General features: G+C 43.1%; 1 long non-coding RNA gene across 2 annotated transcripts in view; it reads right to left on the reverse strand.

Moving 5' to 3' along the window:
- Positions 1-1249: 1249 nt before the first annotated feature.
- Positions 1250-9875, reverse strand: part of LOC119362312 — a 13111-nt gene continuing 4485 nt past the window's right edge. Inside the window, exons 6-7 of one of the 2 annotated variants that reach the window (XR_005173310.1) lie at positions 1433-1650; positions 1250-1342 (exon numbers count right to left, since the gene is read on the reverse strand). This is a non-coding gene — a long non-coding RNA (uncharacterized LOC119362312). Of the gene's footprint in view, positions 1343-1387; positions 1651-9875 lie in introns of those variants that run through there. The other variant, XR_005173311.1, reaches the window with a different exon arrangement.

Consider the following 9875-nt stretch of genomic DNA (forward strand, 5'->3'; position numbering starts at 1 on the left):
TAAATGTACTACTATTTCTGGAAGAAGTCTTCCTTTATTAGTTCACCTGTTTGCTGATAAAAACAGAGGTTATATATTTGATGTCTAAATCAACTAAGGAACAAGATAAGCTTCAGTGTAACCCACAAATAACTTAGTACCACATGTGGACACAGCCTCCCTCCCACGCGCCGCCCCTCCCGGCAGCCTAACCCTCCCTCCCTCCTCACCACCACAGGAGACGCTGTCGCCGGGCAAGCCCGCGGTGCAGCCGGGGATTGTGGCTCTAAAGCTTGTGCTTTTCCTATCGTCGGGCAAGCCCGCACACACTCTTGAAGGCGACCAGGGAGAGGTCCATATAGGTAATGCCGCCGCCAGCGACGCCAGAAGCTCCAGCACGTGTCGCTAGTTGCCGCACCTGACCTCAAGGATCTGCAACACATCAACCCGCAACATATACTCAAATTAGTAAATGGAAGATCAAGAGTCCCACATGAGCCACCTCAAGAATCAATGGTGATGGAGAGTATGCGTAGGGATCGACGCATTTCGAGACATAACTATCACAACCAAGGATTCCATGGATTTTTGTAATAATAGCCTCAGATCTAAATTATACTCCTTAAAATATTTCTCAAGCATTTTGTTCAAGTACCTTGTAGGCAACTGCAATGAATCAAATTCTCTCGCAAACAACCTAGCTTGTATATATTGATTGTGCATTCTCTTGACTATACAAAAATCCCAACCAATCATTATAGAGGTTATGCAAAGAATTGATAAATCAGAATCAGGACTTCAAGAGCAAAAGTGTTTTAACCTGAACTTCCAAGAAATCATCAAAGCAGAAGTGGCTTCCTTCCTGTCAATAAACTTCCGGGTGAACAAGAGAAGGACGACAATAGAGTCATACCTGAATAGAGTCATAAATATCCAGGAAATTGCATCTCCCTCCCTCCCTCTCTCTCTCTCTCTCTCTCTCTCTCTCTCTCTCTCTCTCTCTCTCTCTGAATACAAAATTCAGAAAACTCTAGTATATTTTTTGCATAAAGAAAATAAAATTCAGGGTCTCTATGGTGGCCTTATAGTTTAATAAAAAAACAGAGCTCAAATAGACGTGCACACTCTGATGATTTAGTATATGAAGGACAAAATGATATATCATTTTTCAGTGTTGAACACAACTAAATGGAAATCAATGTGTACCCCCAGGGCATCAAAACCAGAATACTGAAATGCAAACTAAAGGGAAGTTGATAGGTCACATCACTCAAATAAACAGTGCTATATTCTCTCATTACCAATAGGTAGGATGCGAAGAATAGTCAACATTTTCTCTCTGTTGTGTACATGGTTATCTTTTCTACAACCAAGAAAAATAGGATGTGAAAATTACGACATCAACCACTTCAATCAATTCATAAAGTTGCTTCGCCAATGAGTCGCTCTTTACCATATTGCTTGTCTTCTCCTCATTGTCAACAAAGTACTTGCTTGTCACTCCCTTCACCTGATATGGTCAAGCCTGACATAACATGTAGTTGATGCTCCCTAGAAAACCAAAAAACATCTTCTTTTAGATACAGTTAAATTCAGAAGATTTTATACAATGATAGATATTACTTACTTGAACACAAGATCATTAGAGTATGGAAGAATTTGGGGTACAGTCTACAAGTGAAAATAATAATTCATAATGTTGTGGAGAAATAAAGGCATGAAACTGTTGTATAGCTTAAACTTGACATTTACTCCCTCCATTCGGAAAAGCTTATCCCTTAAATGGATGTATCTAGCACCAAGTTAGTGCTAGATACATCCATTTGAGGGACAAGCTTGTGACAAGTTTTTCCGGACGGAGGGAGTAACAAATATATTCAGAAGAAAGAATTGTTGGAAATATGCCCTAGAGGCAATAATAAATTAGTTATTATTATTATATTTCCTTGTTCATGATAATCGTTTATTACCCATGCTATAATTTTATTGATAGGAAACTCAGATACATGTGTGGGTACATAGACAACACCATGTCCCTAGTAAGCCTCTAGTTGACTAGCTCGTTGATCAATAGATGGTTACGGTTTCCTGACAATGGACATTGGATGTCGTTGATAACGGGATCACATCATTAGGAGAATGATGTGATGGACAAGACCCAATCCTAAGCCTAGCACAAAGATCGTGTAGTTCGTATGCTAAAGCTTTTCTAATGTCAAGTATCTTTTTCTTAGACCATGAGATTGTGCAACTCCCGGATACCGTAGGAATGCTTTGGATGTACCAAACGTCACAACGTAACTGGGTGGCTATAAAGGTGCACTACAGGTATCTCCGAAAGTGTCTGTTGGGTTGGCACGAATCGAGACTGGGATTTGTCACTCCGGTTGACAGAGAGGTATCTCTGGGCCCACTCGATAGGACATCACCATAATGTGCACGACCAAGGGACTGATCATGGGATGATGTGTTACGGAACGAGTAAAGAGACTTGCCGGTAACGAGATTGAACAAGGTATCGGCATACCGACGATCGAATCTCGGGCAAGTACAATACCGCTAGACAAAGGGAATTGTATACGGGATCAATTGAGTCCTTGACATCGTGGTTCATCCGATGAGATCATCGTGGAACATGTGGCAGCCAACATGGGTATCCATATCCCGCTGTTGGTTATTGACCGGAGAACGTCTCGGTCATGTCTGCATGATTCCCGAACCCGTAGGGTCTACACACTTAAGGTTCGATGACGCTAGGGTTATAAAGGAAGTTTGTATGTGGTTACCGGATGTTGATCGGAGTCCCGGATGAGATCTCGGATGTCACAAGGAGTTCCAGAATGGTTCGGAGGTAAAGATTTATATATGGGAAGTCCTGTTTTGGTCACCGGAAAAGTTTCAGGTTTTATCGGTAACGTACCGGGACCACCGGGAGGGTCCCGGGGGTCCACCAAGTGGGGCCACCATCCCCGGAGGGCTGCATGGGCCAAGTGTGGGAGGGGACCAGCCCCAGGTGGGCTGGTGCGCCCCTCCCCCCCCCCCCCACACAAGGGCCCAAGGCGCCTAGGGTTTGGGGGAGGGGGCGCACCCACCTAACTTAGGGGGCAAGTTTCCCCTTTCCCCCCCCTTGGCCACACCCTAGATGGGTTTGGGCTGGCCGCCGCCCCTAGGGGTGGAACCCTAGGTGGGGGCGCAGCCCTCCCTCTCCCCCTATATATACTTTAGGGTTTTGGAGCTGCACATAGATGAGTTTGACCTCTCCCTGGCGCAGCCCTACCTCTCTCCCTTCTCCTCTCCCGCGGTGCTTGGCGAAGCCCTGCAGGATTGCCACGCTCCTCCACCACCACCACGCCGTTGTGCTGCTGCTGGACGGAGTCTTCCTCAACCTCTCCCTCGCTCCTTGCTGGATCAAGGCATGGGAGACGTCACTGGGATGTACGTGTGTTGAACGCGGAGGTGCCGTCCGTTCGGCACTAGGATCTCTGGTGATTTGAATCATGACGAGTACGACTCCTTCAACCCCGTTCTCTTGAACGCTTCCTCTTAGCGATCTACAAGGGTATGTAGATGCACTCTCCTTCCCCTCGTTGCTTGTTTCTCCATAGACAGATCTTGGTGACTCGTAGGAAAATTTTGAATTTCTGCTACGTTCCCCAACAGTGGCATCATGAGCTAGGTCTATTGCGTAAGTTCTTTGCACGAGTAGAACACAAAGTAGTTGTGGGCGTTGATTTTGTTCAATATGCTTACCGTTACTAGTCCAATCTTGTTTCGATGGTATTGTGGGATGAAGTGGCCCGGACCGACCTTACACATACTCTTACGTGAGACAGGTTCCACCAACTGACATGCACTTGGTGCATAAGGTGGCTAGCGGGTGCCAGTCTCTCCCACTTTAGTTGGAACGGATTCGATGAAAAGGGTCCTTATGAAGGGTAAATAGCAATTGGCATATCACGTTGTGGTTTTGCGTAGGTAAGAAACGTTCTTGCTAGAAACCCATAGCAGCCACGTAAAACATGCAAACAACAATTAGAGGATGTCTAACTTGTTTTTGTAGGGTATGCTATGTGATGTGATATGACCAAGAAGAATGTGATGAATGATATGTGATGTATGAGATTGATCATGTTCTTGTAATAGGAATCACGACTTGCATGTCGATGAGTATGACAACCGGCAGGAGCCATAGGAGTTGTCTTAATTTATTGTATGACCTGCGTGTCATTGAACAAACGCCATGTAATCACTTTACTTTATTGCTAACCGGTGGCCATAGTAGTAGAAGTAATAAGTTGGCAAGACAACTTCATGAAGACACGATGATGGAGATCATGGTGTCATGCCGGTGACGATGATGATCATGGAGCCCCGAAGATGGAGATCAAAAGGAGCAAAATGATATTGGCCATATCATGTCACTATTTGATTGCATGTGATGTTTATCATGTTTATGCATCTTATTTGCTTAGAACGACGGTAGTAAATAAGATGATCCCTCATTAAAATTTCAAGAAAGTGTTTCCCCTAACTGTGCACCATTGCGAAAGTTCGTCGTTTTGAAGCACCACGTGATGATAGGGTGTGATAGATTCTTACGTTCACATACAACGGGTGTAAGCCAGATTTACACACGCGAAACACTTAGGTTAACTTGACGAGCCTAGCATGTACAGACATGGCCTCGGAACACAAGAGACCGAAAGGTCGAGCATGAGTCGTATGGTGGATACGATCAACATAAAGATGTTCACCGATGATGACTAGTCCGTCTCACGTAATGATCGGACATGGCCTAGTTGACTCGGATCATGTAATCACTTAGATGACTAGAGGGATGTCTATCTGAGTGGGAGTTCATTAGATGAACTTAATTATCCTGAACGTAGTCAAAAGCTCTTTGCAAATTATGTCGTAAGCTCGTGCTTTAGTTCCACTGTTTAGATATATTCCTATAGAAAATATAGTTGAAAGTTGATAGTAGCGATTATGCGATCAGTAGAAAGCTTATGTCCTTAACGCACCGCTCAGTGTGCAGAACCCCAAACGTCGTCTGTGCATGTTGCGAACATCGGACATACACTTTTTGATAACTACGTGATAGTTCAGTTAAACGGTTTAGAGTTGAGGCACCAAAGACGTTTTCGAAACGTCGCGGAACATATGAGATGTTTCGAGGGCTGAAATTGGGATTTCAGGCTCATGCCCACGTCAAGAGGTATAAGACCTCTGACGATTTTCTTAGCCTGCAAACTAAGGGAGAAAAGCTCAATCGTTGAGCTTGTGCTCAGATTGTCTGAGTGCAACAATCACTTGAATCGAGTGGGAGTTGATCTTCCAGATGAGATAGTGATGTTTCTCCAAAGTCATTGCCACCAAGCTGCTAGAGCTTCATGATGAACTATAACAAATCAGGGATAGATATGATGATCCTTGAGATATTCACGATGTTTGACACCGCGAAAGTAGAAATCAAGAAGGAGCATCAATTGTTGATGGTTAGTGAAACCACTAGTTTCAAGAAGGGCAAGGGCAAGAAGGGGCACTTCATGAAACGGAAAATCAGTTGTTGCTCCAGTGAAGAAACCCAAGGTTGAACCCAAACCCGAGACTAAGTGCTTCTGTAATAAGGGGAACAGCCACTGGAGCAGAATTACCCTAGATACTTGGTAGATGAGAAGGCTGGCGAGGTCGATAGAAGTATATTGGATATACATTATGTTAATGTGTACTTTACTAGTACTCCTAGTAGCACCAGGGTATTACATACCGGTTCGGTTGCTAAATGTTAGTAACTCGAAATGAAAGAGCTATGGAATAAAATGGAGACTAGCTAAAGGTGAGATGACGATGTGTGTTGGAAGTGTTTCCAAGTTTGATGTGATCAAGCATCGCCTGCTCCGTCTACCATCGAGATTGGTGTTAAACCTAAATAATTGTTATTTGGTGTTTGCGTTGAGCATAGACATGATTGGATTATGTCTATCGCAATACGGTTATTCATGTAAGGAGAATAATGGTTACTCTATTTATTTGAATAATACCTTCAATGGTCTTGCACCTAAAAGAATGGTTCATTGAATCTCGATCGTAGTGATACATATTTTCATGCCAAAAGATATAAGATAGTAATGATAGTACCACTTACTTGTGGCACTGCCATGTAAGTCATATTGGTATAAAACGCATGAAGAAGCTCCATGTTGATGGATCTTTGACCTCACTCATTTTTGAAAAGTTTGAGACATGCGAGCCATGTCTATTGGTGTATACGCATGAAGAAACTCCATGCAGATGGATCGTTTGGACTCACTTGATTTTGAATCGCTTGAGAAATGCAAATCATACCACATGGGCAAGATGACTGAAAAGCCTCATTTTCAGTAAAATGGAACAAGATAGCAACTTGTTGGAAGTAACAAATTTTGATGTGTGCAGTCCAATGAGTGCTGAGGCATGCAGTGAATATCGTTATGTTCTTACTTCACGGATGATTTAAGTAGATACTGAGTATATTTACTTGATGAAACACAAGTCTGAATTATTGAATGGTTCAAGTAATTTCAGAGTGAAGTTGAAGATCATTATGACAAGAGGATAAAATGTCTATGATATGATCATAGAGATGAGTATCTGAGTTACGAGCTTTGGCACACAATTAAGACATTGTGGAAATTGTTTCACAATTAATACCGCCTGGAACACCATAGTGTGATGGTGTGTCCGAACATCATAGTTGCACCCTATTAGATATGGTGTGTACCATGATGTCTCTTATCGAATTACCACTATCGTTCATGGGTTAGGCATTAGAGACAACCGCACTCACTTTAATAGGGCACCACGTAATTCCGTTGAGACGACACTGTTTGAACTATGGTTTGGAGAAACCTAAGTTGTCGTTTCTTAAAAGTTTGGGGCTGTGACGCTTATGTGAAAAAAGTTTCATCGTGATAAGCTCGAACCCAAAACGGATAAAATACATCTTCATAGGATACCCAAAATGGTTGGGTATACCTCCTATCTCAGATCCGGAAGCAAAAGTAATTGTTTCTAGAAACGGGTCCTTTCTCGAGGAAAAGTTTCTCTCGAAAGAATTGAGTGGGAAGATGGTGGAGACTTGATGAGGTTATTGAACCGTCACTTCAACTAGTGTGTAGCAGGGCACAGGAAGTTGTTCCTGTGGCGCCTACACCAATTGAAGTAGAAGCTTATGATAGTGATCATGAAGTTTCGGATCAAGTCACTACCGTACCTCGTAGGGTGACAAGGATGTGTACTACTTCAGAGTGGTACGCAATCTTGTCTTAGAGGTCATGTTGCTAGACAACAATGAACCTACGAGCTACGGAGAAGCGATGGTGGGCCCGGATTCCGACAAATGGCTCGAGGCCATAAAATCCGAGAGAGGATCCACGACTTTGGAAGAAATACTTGATGGTCGTAAGGCCGTTGGGTACAGATGGATTTTAAAAGGAAGACAGACAATGATGGTAAGAATCACCATTAGGAAAGCTCGACTTGTCGTTAAGATGTTTTCCGACAAGTTCAAGGAGTTGACTACGGTGAGGCTTTCTCACTCGTAGCGATGCTAAGAGTTTGTTGGAAATGGATTAGCAGTTACTGCATTATTTATGAAATCTTGCAGATAGAATGTCAAAACATTGTTTCCTCGACAGTTTTCTTGAGGAAAGGTTGTATGTGATACAACCAGAAGTTTTTGACAATCCTGAAGAACGCTAACAAATATGCAAAACTCCAGCAATCCTTCTAAGTACTAGAGTAAGCATCTCGGAGTTGGAATGTACGCTTTGATGACATGATCAAAGATTTTGGGTTTATACAAAAGTTTATGAGAAACTTGTATTTCCAAAGAAGTGAGTGGGAGCGCTATAGAATTTCTGATGAGTATATGTTGTTGACATATTGTTGATCAGAAATGGTGTAGAATTTCTAGAAAGCATATAAGGTTATTTGAAAAGTGTTTTTCAATGAAAAACCTGGAGTAGGCTACTTGAACAATAAGCATCAAGATCTATAAGATAGATCAAAATGCTTAATAATACTTTCAAATGAGCACATACCTTGACATGATCTTGAAGGTATTCAAGATGGATCAGTCAAAGAAGGAGTTCTTACCTAGGTTGTAAGGTATGAAGTTAAGAGTTAAAGCTCGACCACGGCAGAAGAGAGAGAAAGGACGAAGGTCGTCCCCTATGCTTCAGACGTAGGCTCTATAGTATGCTATGATGTGTACCGCACCGGAAGTGTGCCTTGCCATGAGTCAGTCAAGGGGTACAAGAATGATCCAGGAATGGATCATTAGACAGCGGTCAAAATTGTCCTTGGAGTAAATAAAGGACATGTTTCTCGATTATGGAGGTGATAAAGAGTTCGGCATAAAGGGTTACATCGATGCAAGCTTTAACACCTATCCGAGTGACTCTGAGTAGCAAACCGGATACGTATAGTGGAGCAACCATTTGGAATAGCTCCAAGTGGAGCGTGGAAGCAGCATTTGCAATATGACATAGAGAATTGCGAAGTACACACGGATCTGAATGTTGCAGTCCCGTTGACTAAAACCTCTCTTACAAGCAAAACATGATCAAACCCCAGAACTCATTGAGTCTTAATCACATGATGATGTGAACTAGTTTAGACACTAGTAAACTCTTTGGATGTTGGTCACATGGCGATGTGACATATCAGTGTTAATCACATGGCAATGAGAACTAGATTATTGACTCTAGTGCAAGTGGGAGACTGTTGAAATATGCCCTAGAGGCAATAATAAATTATTTATTATTATTATATTTCCTTGTTCATGATAATCGTTTATTACCCATGCTATAATTGTATTGATAGGAAACTCAGATACATGTGTGGGTATATAGACAACACCATGTCAAGCCTCTAGTTGACTAGCTCGTTGATCAATAGATGGTTACAGTTTCCTGACCATGAACATTGGATGTCGTTGATAACGGGATCACATCATTAGGAGAATGATGTGATGGACAAGACCCAATCCTAAGCCTAGCACAAAGATCGTGTAGTTCGTATGCTAAAGCTTTTCTAATGTCAAGTATCTTTTTCTTAGACCATGAGATTGTGCAACTCCCGGATACCGTAGGAATGCTTTGGGTGTACCAAACATCACAACATAACTGGGTGGCTATAAAGGTGCACTACAGGTATCTCTGAAAGTGTCTGTTGGCTTGGCACGAATCGAGACTGGGATTTGTCACTCCGGTTGACAGAGAGGTATCTCTGGGGCCACTCGATAGGACATCATCATAATGTGCACAATGTGACCAAGGGGTTGATCACAGGATGATGTGTTACGGAACGAGTAAAGAGACTTGCCGGTAACGGATTGAACAAGGTATCGGCATACCGACGATCGAATCTCGGGCAAGTACAATACCGCTAGACAAAGGGAATTGTATACAGGATCAATTGAGTCCTTGACATCGTGGTTCATCCGATGAGATCATCGTGGAACATGTGGGAGCCAACATGGGTATCCAGATCCCGTTGTTGGTTATTGACCGAAGAAAGTCTCGGTCATGTCTGCATGATTCCCGAACCCGTAGGGTCTACACACTTAAGGTTCGATGATGCTAGGGTTATAAAGGAAGTTTGTATGTGGTTACTAAATGTTGATCGGAGTCCCGGATGAGATCCCGGACGTCACGAGGAGTTCCGAAATGGTCCGGAGGTAAAGATTTATATATGGGAAGTCCTGTTTTGGTCACCGGAAAAGTTTCGGGTTTTATCGGTAACGTACTGGGACCACCGGGAGGGTCCCGGGGGTCCACCAAGTGGGGCCACCATCCCCGGAGGGCTGCATGGGCCAAGTGTGGGAGGGGACCAGCCCCAGGTGGGCTGGT

This window comes from Triticum dicoccoides, chromosome 2B (genome assembly GCF_002162155.2).
Source record: "Triticum dicoccoides isolate Atlit2015 ecotype Zavitan chromosome 2B, WEW_v2.0, whole genome shotgun sequence".
Lineage (NCBI taxonomy): Eukaryota > Viridiplantae > Streptophyta > Magnoliopsida > Poales > Poaceae > Triticum > Triticum dicoccoides.